Below are 12,419 nucleotides of genomic sequence, written 5' to 3'. Positions count from 1 at the left end.
GGCACAGGCCTTTCGTCCTCCGCGGCAGTAAGTGAGCTCAGCTGAAGCATTATCAAAGTGTGACTGACTAGCTGGGCTGCCAAGCCCTTGCTCCCTTAGTATGGCTGAAGCGCCTCCCTGGCTGCGCTCTCTGGAATATCCACGAGGTGGCAGCAACTCCTCGGCAGCCAACCGGGGGCTCCATGGGCAACTGCGGCCGCCATCGACTTCCTCCTCACCAACAGGGCGGTTGTGGTTTCAAAGTCAGATTTGGTTGTTTCTTTTAGAGCTGGGATTTAGAGCAGTCTCACATTTTTTCCTTCGTTTTTTTCGGTACACTAGGTGAAATACTTTATTATTTTTAAAACATGCCTATTTTCCAAATTTACTAGGCCTGTGAATAATTTTAAATAAGACATTTATATTGTGAAGGCACAGGGGAAGTCAACATCTACAATAACCAAAGAAACAGATAATCTTTCAAACAATTTGCATTTTATAAAGGGCGGAATCATGATAGCAGGTAAAATATGGCTGGTACCAGGGGTCTCTTCTTGTAGGGCGCTTTCGCCAAAATCCAGACTCAGCTGGGAAATGTCACATCAAGTCTCTAGTCTGCTTACTCTGTCTTACAGTGCCCAGATTCAGAAGCTCTGAGCCCTTGAGCACCTAGGCCCCTAAAAGGATGATTAGATAATAGTGGTCCTCAGAAATTTCGGAGCTGACACTGCCTTTTTTTTTTTTTCTTTTTTTAAGTTGGCTCCACACCCAGCATGGAGCCCCACAGGGGGATGAACTCAAGACCCTGAGATAAGATTTGAGCTGAGATCAAGAGTCAGATGCTTAACTGACTGAGCCACCCAGGTGCCCCACCTAATTTTCAGTATAAGGAAGACTTTCTCACATTCCTCAGATATAAACATTCTAAGCATGCTTGGGATGTATAAAGAAAAAGAACCGTGAACTAGAAAAATGCCTTCTCTCAACTGTTCATAAATGTAGAACACTAGAAACAATGTGGTGAGAGAATGAACACTGGCTTTGGCATCTGGGAACACAGATTTGAGCCCTTTGCCTAAGGAACTGTGGGATCTGGGATATCTCTTCTGTGTAATGGATTTAATAATATCTCTCCGCCTGACCTCCTGGGTCTTTGAGACTCACACAGAACACATAATCTAGATGCTCAATAAATGTTTGTTGAATATAGTTGAAATCAGTATAAATGATGGTGACAGGAATTTGAAAGATGTATTTTAATAAACAACCCAAAATACATAACTGTAGGGTTTTATAACTAAAACATAATGTAGTAATGGTTTTCAGAAATGAACAATGAATATCCTTCCACCCATCCTGAGTAGTGGTTTTCAGTTCTGGGAAGATTTTCAAAATTCCCAGTGCCCAGGGGTTTTTGTGTTGTTTGGTTTGTGTTAATTGGTTGGTTGGTTAAGCCCTCTGGGTGATGATAACAAACAGCCAGGATTGAGAACCACTGCTCTAGGGCAAAAGTAAGTTAGTGCCATTACTGAGTATTGGTTATAATTGAATCAGAGTAGAAATGAGTTTCTAGTTAAAAAAAAAATTCTACTATTTCTGGCCAGAAATACAGGGCTATGTCTGGATCGCTTTTCTTTGTTATGACACTCTTCTTTTTCTCTTTGTACAAAAGAAAAATTGCTTGATGCAGAAAATGTGAAAAACATGATGAAAATAAAACAACAAAAAAAGCACTGTACATCTGTAGCCCCCGGAAACACTGGGGCATGCCCTTGCAGTGTCTTTTTTCTTGTGTATATTTCTAGAATGAAAATGGAATCAGGCCACGTTTTGTAGCCGGTTTGTTTACTTGGGAATATGATGTGGACATCTTCCCATACCAATGAACTTTCTTCCAGGACATGGCTTTTAATGGCTACTTTGCGGCTATTAGATACGTCATCATTTCTTTATTTTCTTGTTATCTAACTTTAGATTGTTTTCAGTTATTCTATTCTTATAAAGATATTACGATAAATTCCTGTAATACAGTTTTTGCACAAAGCTCTGATAACTCCTTTGAATAATGGCCCCACCTTTTATATTTACTCCTGATCAGTTTGAGCAGGCTTTAGATGAATCACAAACAGGAAGATGAACTTCTCAGAAGTCCTGATGCCAATGACCTACCTCCACATTCCAGAAGTAGCTCCAGAACAGCTGAATCTGTTAGCCAATACTGTCAGGTAGGAGAGCTCAAAATTAGCCGAATATTCACTAGATTAGTGGTGCTCAAAGTTCAATGTATGTATGAATCTTGTCAAATGCAGAGTTTGTCAAATGCTGATCTGGGGTGGAGGCTGAGGTTCTGGTTTTCCATCTGGCTCCCAGGTGATGCTGATGCTGCTGGTCAGCGGACCACACTTGAGCAGGAAGGACCAAGATTATATTCCCATTAGACCAAGTATACCTATGTCTCATCTTTGCGTTTCCTAATTGTATAAAACACAATGACGTCCACAAATAAAGGGGCAGAGTTGAAATGACTATCTATTTTCAATAATGTGTTTATTCAAGCCAGTTCATTTGGACCTTGCTTTTGGAAGAAAAATTTAGCTCTTTATTTTTAGCATTCTCTCTAATTTCCAGAGGACCATAGGCAGCTTTTCTTTCCATATTAGTAATTCTATAAAAGAGAAAAATCAAGGATTTATATCTGAGACTGATGCTATATCATGGATCCCCAAATGTGAATGAAGCAGCTTGCCCTTTCCTCCATTCATTATTGGAATCTTTCAACTATCACCGGTGGCCTATTGGAAATCTGAATTGTGAAGAACACGCTTAGTGATTGGTGGGATTTTCCAGGAAATATCACATTTTTTTTTACCAGGAAAAAATAAATAAACAAACACTTCACCGTTTTTGTTTTAACAAGGTAAGGTAACCCACCATATACTTTGAATATTGACAATTGGCATTTAAACAACTTCTATTACAAAAGAACAATGCATGTTCATTGTAGGAAATTTGGACACGTTAGAAGGTAGAAAAAAGAATTAAATGCCATCACCCAGAGATAATTATCATTGTTAATAATCTACTACAGGGATGCCCGGGTGGCACAGTTGGTTAAGCATCCGACTCTTGGTTTTGGCTCAGGTCCTGATCTCAGGATCATGAGATCTAGCCCTGTGTGGGGCTCTGTGCTCAGGGCAGAGTCTACTTAGGATTCTCTCCCCCTCTCCCTACCCCTCCCGCTCATCCTTGTGCGCTCTGTCTCTCAAATAAATAAATAAATCTTAAAAAAATCTATTACAAGCATCCCCATGTACCTCAGCAATTTAGGAAAATCCTCATCCCCTCTTTGGTTCATAAAATCCACTTCCAGACACAAATCTCTTGCAATTTTTCTGCTCCTTATCCTAGGAAGTAGGCATAGTAAATCCAACACACCCTTAAGAACTATTTCTTTTTCACATCCTTTGTCAGTCATATTAAATTGTTTTATTGGGGGAAAATTATTAAATCACCTAAACTTTTATAATATTTATTCACATAGTAATATTATTCTACTTGTTTTTATAAGTGGATATTTAATTATTTAATGGTTTCTAGGTTGTTTTTTTTTTAACATCAGTTTAGCAACCCTTCCTTACCGAGTCAACAGCCCACAATATGACAAGCTAATTAAATTAATTAACCCCTGCATGTCAGCTCACATACTGTGTTCAGTCAGTTAAAATACCACAGATACTGTAGAATAATTATTAGACCCATGATTTGATCAGTGTTTCAGACTTTATAATAGGTCCACATACAGATATTTCGTATATACTTTATTATGTTGTCACCACAGCAACTCTGTGAAATGTTAGTTTTATCTCTGTTTTATAAGTGACAGAATTGAGGTGCAAAGATGTTAAGTGATTTACTAAAAATCTCACATTCAGGGAGTAGTGAAACAGTGAAAATGGTACCTTTTAAAATTTTCTACTACTGACTCATTTTGTTCTTAATTTCTCCATTAAAATGTTCAGAATAAAAACGTCTTCATTTAAAAATATAAGATACAAAGATGCAGATGTTTATGCTTCTTCCTATCCTGTAAAAATTCCTTTATCTCTGAAAATAAAGGTATAAGATACATACGGGAACCCTGCACTATCTTTTCAGTTTTTCTGTAAATCTAAAACTACTCTTGAAAAGTTTATTTAAATGGGGGTGCCTGGGTGTCTCAGTCAGTTAAACTTCTGCCTTCGGTTCAGGTCATGATCTCAGGGTCATTTAGGTCATGAATTCGGGGTCCTGGGATTGAGCACCGCATGGGGTTCCCTGCTTGGTGGGGAGTCGGCTTCTCTCTCTGCCCCTCCCCCCTCGTTTTCTCTTTCTCTCTCTCAAATAAATAAATAAAATCTTTTTTAAAAAGTTTATTTAGGGGCGCTTGGGTGGCTCAGTTGGTTAAGCGACTGCCTTTGGCTCAGGTCATGATCCTGGAGTCCCGGGATCGAGTCCCGCATCGGGCTCCCTGCTCTGTGGGGAGTCTGCTTCTCCCTCTGACCCTCCCCCCCTCCTGCTCTCTCTCTCTCATTCTCTCTCTCAAAAAAAAAAAAATCTTTAAAAAAAAAGTTTATTTAAAAGTATAAAAAGATAATCTTATAAAATGACATACATCAAAAAAATTTTACATATACCTTGTCAAAATATCTTTTATGTAAATAGTTGTTAACTAATTTCCACTTCTGCCTTCACAGCCTTATAATCCTGTGGTGTCCTACAACCACAGACCTCTGGTCCTCGTGATATTCAAGACGGCTGAGACCATCCAGCCAAGAGACACACCCCACAGAATCTAGAGTCTCTCAGTACAGTGGAGTATCTTTTCTAGTGTGGCCAAAGACACATTTCTCATCTAGGTTTCTAATTCTTTCCATCCCAGGAACATGCTGGCGTCCATAAATTAAATTTCACCCTTTGGAAGATGAGCATTGCTCGGGGTGATTGCCTCAGCACCCTGGCTGCCCTTCAGGGCCAGTTCAACATGGATGTGTCCCCTCACTGTCCAGGAGCCCACAACCCCGCCATAGGCTTTTCTGGAACTGCACAACCACGACTGGCTGACAAGTCTTCCTGTAGAGTGATAGCACAGGATCAGGTCAGTTTGCCTGCCTGATGGCGTTATACTAAAAGTCACCTTTCTTTTAGGAGTAAACAGAATTTAAGTGTTTATCAGCCCCTTTTTGTTAAAAAAGACTCATCTTTGCCTACTCTTTTCCTTTCCATCTTTTGCTTCCAACAATGGATCTGCCAGAGAGTTTCTTGGAGCTTTGGGAAATTGAATTTGGAGGAAAGACTGAGAATGAGAAGTGCTCAGGCTGGTGGTGGTAGAAAAATTGAACCTCTGATTTTTAGGTGGGCATGCAGCCTTCCAGAACCTCTAGCTCCCTTGCAGCTAGGCATGGCCATATGATGTGGCCATATGGCTAAATTCTGGCCAATGGGCCGTGAGCCAAAATAATGAGTGCAACTTCTGGGTTATGCCTCTAAGAGGAAGGGGTGTGACTTCCTTCTCTCCCTCTTTCTGCGAGCAGGAATATGGGTGTGGGAAGGGAACATCCTGGTCATGAAGATGAGAGCAATATTCAAGCGATAATAGAGCAACAAGAGAGAAAAAAACCTGGGCCCTTGACTACTTTACAAAAGAAAGCCACCAAACTTTCACATGGGAGAGAAATAATCTTCCAACTGATTAGAGCCATTGCATGCCATTCTTACCTACTTGAGTGGATTTCCTCCCAATGTCAATATCTGTGTCAGCCCCTGGAGTACCTTTCAGGCGCTGGGCCCTCCCAGCAACCCCTACTCCACTATGATTAACTAGGCCAGGTTTAGGATACTGCGAAGTATAATTTGTTCAGTACTTTCTCTACTCTCTCTTTCTCATGTGGTTTGTAGATATGCTCTCTGTGAAAAGCATTACACAATGTTCTTTTCCTCATTCTGTTCTTTGCTTGAAGCTTTCAATCAATCAATCTTTCTTACTCTCTCTAAGGCTCTGTTACTAAGCTCACTACTTTTGTGCTGTTGGCATTTATTAAGGCTGTACATTCTGTGGTTCTGCGGCTCATTCCCAGCTGACTTGTTGCACAGTAGAGTGGGGCAATTTATCGCCTTCAGAAAATTTTATCTGCACTTACGTAGGAAAAGGACAGGCTCTCTCACATAAAACCGCTGGGAAGATTACTTTTCCAAGGAAAACAAACACATTCTCACTGTTCTATCTCTCAACACAGCCCCTCTTGCAAGAACTGGATCTCGACCAGATCCAGAGACTGAAATCAGCTCCACCCCGTCCCTGCAGGAAAGCTAGCAACTGTGGGGGATGGAGGGTCATTCACGCCAGCCAGAGAAAATTGCATCTTGAGACAGAACAATTGGTAGTCCAGCCAAGCTGTTGGCGCCAGAAAGATGTTGCAAGAATTACAGTGGCCTCTTTATTGGAAAGAAGAATGTGGCCCTGAGAAACCCAGGAGCAAGTTATATTTGGAGAGCTAGGCTGGTAGTTGGTATTAGAGAGGTCTGTCAGCAGAGAGCAGGACTCTAGGCATCAGGCACAAGCTTAGTGACAGGACTTTGGGCCCTACAGTGGTGATCCCCAACTAGAGGTGATTTTGTCTCTCCGGGAACACGTGGCAATGTTTGGAGACATTTGTAGTTGTTATAATTGAGGGGTGCTAATGGCATCTGATGAGTAGAGCCCAGGGATGCTGGCAAGCCTTCTATAATGCGTACAGCAGCCCCTGCACACAGACAGACACAATAAAAAATTGTCCAGCACAAAGTGTCAGTGGTGCCAATGCTGAGACACCCTGTCCTAGAGGGACTAATCTTAAAAGGGCAGAGCCCCCCATCTCTGGGACGTTGGGGGTCCTGAACAGCCTGCCAAGGTGCAGGCTCAAGAACAGGAAAGTCAGACCCGGCCCTGATACCAAAGTTAGGCTGTAGGTCAGACAGGCAGGACCGAATCTCATTATCAGAACTGACATAGAATGTCATGGCCAGACTAGGAGCAAAGTACATTCGTACCAAATCCCTAGGGGATCCCACTAGCACAGCTTAAACCCCGAGAGAACTAGGAGGATTGTTTTACAGCAGGATTCTTAATCTAGTTCCACAAACTTTTGGAGGCAGGGAAAGATCCATGCATATAGATAAGGGGATCTTGACCTTCCTCAAATTATATGCAAAATTATGTGTTTTTGCATTTTGCTGGAGTAAGGATGCAAAGCATCCTTTGGGATCTAAACATGGGCAGAAGACCCAGAAAAGGTCAAAACCCACTGTTGATGGCCTGGGGCATCAAGTTGAGCCTGCAGGAGAGGAACACAAGGTCTTAAGGAAGAGGAAAGATGAAAAACTAATGAAAACATCTAGCAGTAATTACACACAGCATCTGGCTCCTGTTCTGCTGCCTAACCCAGATCGTTTAATCTTCGTAATAATCTTACGAAGCACATACTTTTTCAATCCCATTTCATAGATGAAGAAACTAGGGCTAGACTTTCTCTGAGACAATGCTTCCTAACTTTCCTCACAGCATGGCACGCGCACACACACACACACATACACACACGGGCTATGATATAGAAAAACTGTTAGAATTAATAACAGACTTTAGTGAGCTGGCCATAAATCAGATCAATAAACTACAATTGCAAATCTATACTTTGGCAACAAATATTTAGAAAACACAATTAGAAGAAAGATGCCGATTGCAATGATGACAAATTATGAGGCACTTTGGAATAAATCCAACAAAACATATGCAAGATCTTTATGGAGAAATCAAAGAGTTTAGTAATATATATCAAAGGCACAGTGGGGTAAAGGGACAAGGATGCCTATGACCAGAGGCAACTTGGCCAGAGCAGCCCCACGTCTGCTTCTCACCTGCCTGCCTTGACCTCTTCGGGGCTGAGGGCTTAAAATCTCTAAAACCCATTCAGAACCCGTCAGTTTGCTTCCATGGCACACCAGATAGAAAACCCTGCTATTGCCATTAAAGAAATTGAATTATAAATCTTCCAACAAAGAAAACACTAGGCCCAGCTATTTCTAATGGCAAGAACAGCCAAACATTCAAGAGACAATTTCAATCATACATGAAATCTTGCAGAATAGGAAAAGCGGGCATAGTGTCCAACTCATTATCTGAAGCTAGCGCAACCTTCATTCTAAAACCAGGCAAAAACTGGGAAAAGAAACTTTCAGGCCAATCTAAGGTCAATAGACAAAACATAATTGCAAATCTACAATTCAGCGACACCTACACGGAAAGGAACAATGCTAATTACAATGGCAACAAAAAATATAAGGCGCCTTGGAATAGATCTAACAAAAGGTGTGCAAGTCCTTGATGGAGAAAAATCATAAAACTTCAGTAAAGGACTGGGTGGCTCAATTAGTTAAGCTAAGCTTCTGCCTTCGGCTCAAGTCATGATCCTGGGGTCCTGGGATCGAGCCCCCCATCGGGCTCCCTGCTCAGTGGGGAGTCTGCTTCTCCCTCTCCCTCCCCACCTCATGCTGTCTCTCAAATAAATAAATAAAATCTTTTTTAAAAACTTCAGTAAAAGACATTAAAGATGTCAACAATATTTCCCTAAAACGACCTATAGATTTAATGATATTCTGTTCATGGAAGTTGATAAGCTGGTCCTAAAATATCAGTGAACAAAGAAACAAGAATGGCCGAAACAATCCTGGAGATGGACAAATAGAAGGAATAACCGAAATACCAACCATTAAGATTTATTATAAGGTCTTTAGTAATTTGGGACGTGGTATCAGTTCAGAGATAGATCAATGGACCAAAACAGAGTCAAGAGTAAGATCCATGAATAGATGAATATACGGAAAACTTATCTATGGCATTGCAGATTAGGAGGAGGACAGACCCTTCAGTACTAATTGATGAGTCATAAGAGGGAAAGAGTTAAGTGAATTCCTACCTCACACTATACACAAAAATCCATTCTAGATGGATAAAAGACTTAAAGGCAAAACTTTAAAATTCTAGAAGAATACGTAGAATATTATGTTTCTAATTATGAGGTAACAAAGGATTTCTTGACACAAAACCGGCAGCATAAATTCAACTACACTAAAATAATAAAACTGCTGCTCCTCAAAAGATATCAAGAGAGTGAAAACAGAAGCCAAAAACTGGAGGAGGAGACACTCAGGTTTAGTAACTAGACATACACACTCCTTTGAATTGATAAGAAAAAGATAACAACCTACTATACAGATGAACAAATAGCAACAGCCTTGAACAGAAGAACACATCTAGGTGGTAAATAAACGTATGAAAATACGCTCACCCTCATTAGCTGCTAGAGGATTACAATGAGTTCCTGTTTTATACTCATCAGATTGGCAAATATGAAAAAGTCTGACATTAGCAAGTGTTGGTGAGAATTTGTAGTAATGGTAACTATCATATACTGTTAGATGGTAATCTGTAACTATCCAGGAGAGCTGAACATGTGCATTAACCCTCCCACCAAGCAGTTTCTCTTCTGGTGTGGTAAGCAGACTTTCGGGATGGCCCCTCATGAGCTCCACCTCTTAGTTTCCATGCCTGTGGGTAATTCCCTCCCCTTGAGCTGGGCTGCACCAACAGCATACAGCAGAACTGACGGGGGCGCCACCTCTGAGACAAGGTTTCAAAAAACTGACTTCTGCCCAACTCTCATTCTGTCTCTTCTTGCTTACCTCTGAGAAGCAAGCTGTAGCTGTGGAGAGAGACCCACAAGGCAAGGAATGAGGACCAGAGAGGACAACCAGAGAGGAACTGAAGCTCTGAGGCCAACAGTCCAGGAGGAACGGACTCTTGCCAACAGCCCAGGAGGAATGGACTCTTGCGAACAACCAAGTAAGTGAGCCTGGAGCAGATTCTTCCCCTGAAGATGACTGTAGCACTTGCCCACATCTCGATAGCAGCCTTGGTAGAGCTCAGGGTCAGAGGACCCAGAGGAGCCGCATCTGGATTGCTGATCCAGGGATCCCGGAAACTGTGAGATAATAACTGTGTTATGTTAAGCTGTTAAATCTGGGGGTGATTTTTTATGCAGCAGTAAATTACTAGTACGTCTGAATACAAGCACATCAGTACATGGAGTCTGGGGTAGAGGTGAGCCCAGGAGGTTGATCCTTCAATCACTGGGGCTGCCAAGAGCAAGTAGGTCGAGGCGGGGCTGGGATCAATAGAGTTCAAGAGCAGACTCATCTGTTTACCCGACTGCGCCATACAATACTATGGGGTTTTTCTGTATGTGTGTGCCATTATGTGAAAAAAGTAGGAAAGCATGAGGCTATAAAATAATCTCTCTTTCTTGTGAAGAGTGTTTGGTAATTGATATTTTCTGGGACAATGTCCTCAATGGTTCATCACCTGAGAACTTGCTAAAAATGCAAACTTTCAGACTGCATCTCAGATCTATGAAATCAGGGACTCTTGTTGGGTGGGGGCAGCAATCTGTGTTTTTAAAGGCTTTCCAGATGATTGGGTACAGGTGAAAGTTTGAAAAGAATTGTTCTAAGAATTTGTGCATTTCATCTGTTTTCAAATTTATTGACAAAGGTGTTCCAGTATTCTCCTAAGTCCTTTTAGCATCTAAGTTATGTAGTCTTTTCATGCTATGTTGTTGGTGTTTTCTCCTCATTCTTGGTCAAGCTCTCTGAGGGTTTGTCACTACTCTTACTCTTTTCAAAAGGTGTACTTTGCTGTTTATTTTCTGTTTCATTAATTTTTTCGCTTATTATTTCCATCCTTCTACTTTCTTTAGGTTTATTTGTTATTCCGTTCCTGTTAACCAAATATTTGGGAGCACTTTTAACCAAATATTTGTCTTAGATTTATTAGGGAGTAGATAACACAGATGGTATAAATTCTGGCCCCAAACGTGCTGTAACAAATTTGTGGTTAGATATTCTCCAAGTATTTTCCCCCATTTTTTCTTTTTATTTAGATCTAAAGATGACAGGTAAATTCCCTCACTGTCTCTCTCTGTAGGATGTTCCACCCTCACCACCACCCCCCAGTTCAACCATCTTGAATGGACCTAGTATAACCTTTCTAGAATTCTGGCTTCAAGTGGAAAATTTCCAGGCCGTCCTCTCAGCACTTACAGGCCTTGTGTTTTTGTCTATCCTCTTCAGCATACGGCTACCAAAGTTAACTAGAAACCTCTGGCAAACACCAGCATCAGATAGGCCTACCTCTTGGGACTTTTACTTTTTTATTACCTGTGGCAGGGATATTCTTCCTTTTCCCAATAGGCCAGCCAAGTATTTTAAAAGGTATTTAAAAGTATGTTTTGGGGCCCCTGGGTGGCTCAGTCATTAAGCGTCTGCCTTCGGCTCAGGTCATGATCCCAGGGTCCTGGGATCGAGCCCCACATTGGGCTCCCTGCTCCTTGGGAAGCCTGCTTCTCCCTCTCCCACTCCCCCTGCTTGTGTTCCCTCTCTCGCTGTCTCTCTCTGTCAAATAAATAAATAAAATATATTTTTAAAAAAGTATGGTTCGGGGTGCCTGGGTGGCTCAGTCAGTTAAGCGTCTGCCTTCGGCTCAGGTCATGATCCCAGGGTCCTGGGATCGAGCCTCACATCGGGCTCCCTGCTCAGTGGGGAGTCTGCTTCTCCCTCTCTCTCTGCTGCTCCCCCTGCTTGTGCTTGCTCTCTCTGTCAAATAAATAAAAAATGAATAAATAAATAAAAGTATGTTTCATCCAGAATTTTAAATTCCATATTGGAAGACATTCTCTGGACATCTAGTCTTCCATAGAACTAGAAATAGAAGGTATCCTATTTATAACATAAACATCTTCTTTGTCTTTTCCTTACTTTCTAAGTTGAATACTCATTTCATTTTTAAAAGCTTTCTTATTTTTTTATATTTTAAGCTATAAATTTCCTTCTGAACGCTGCTTTACCCCACAATAATGATCTAGATAAAATTTTGTTACTATGCAATATTACTATTGCGTAGGTGCAGTGCAAAATGATCTTTATGTATATTCCCAATAATCTTCACCAACACCCAATGAGATATGTATTATTATCATTTATCATTTTATCAAGGAGGGAATTGAGGTAAAGAAAAAGTAAGTAATTTCCCTAGGATCATTAAAGATAGGTAGCATATAGGGAAGCTAAGATTCCAACCCAAGTTTGCCTGAATTCAAAATGAGTTCTTTCAACCAAATCAATCTATTTTCTGGAAAATAAAAAAAAAAAAGGAGGGGAATATTTGAGATGAGAGCGAAAAGGAAAAAATGACATCATTTGATTTTAGTGTTAGAGTAAAAAGTACCTCACAATTTGAACTAAGGGAAGGTGCAGGTTGTTAAGGGAATAATAACAATCCAACCCAAACTCAGAGAACATGTTGCAAACTGAGG

The 12,419-nt window shown here is 41.0% G+C and overlaps 1 protein-coding gene and 1 long non-coding RNA gene across 2 annotated transcripts in view; both read left to right on the top strand.

Annotated features, from left to right (window-relative positions):
• DCAF17 (DDB1 and CUL4 associated factor 17) overlaps positions 1-12,419 on the top strand; it is a 318,055-nt gene that overhangs the window by 123,880 nt on the left and 181,756 nt on the right. The window lies entirely within an intron of this gene.
• The window catches only part of LOC145720527 (uncharacterized), a 44,339-nt gene that overhangs the window by 5,783 nt on the left and 26,137 nt on the right, over positions 1-12,419 (top strand). The window contains exons 2-3 of the long non-coding RNA XR_014143558.1: positions 4,898-5,113; positions 9,743-9,892. This is a non-coding gene — a long non-coding RNA (uncharacterized LOC145720527). The remainder of the gene's footprint in view (positions 1-4,897; positions 5,114-9,742; positions 9,893-12,419) is intronic.

Source organism: Leptonychotes weddellii, chromosome 3, assembly GCF_054177405.1.
Source record: "Leptonychotes weddellii isolate Sample4059 chromosome 3, ASM5417740v2, whole genome shotgun sequence".
In the NCBI taxonomy this organism is placed as follows: Eukaryota; Metazoa; Chordata; class Mammalia; order Carnivora; family Phocidae; genus Leptonychotes; species Leptonychotes weddellii.
This window is presented reverse-complemented; position numbering and strand designations above follow the sequence as displayed.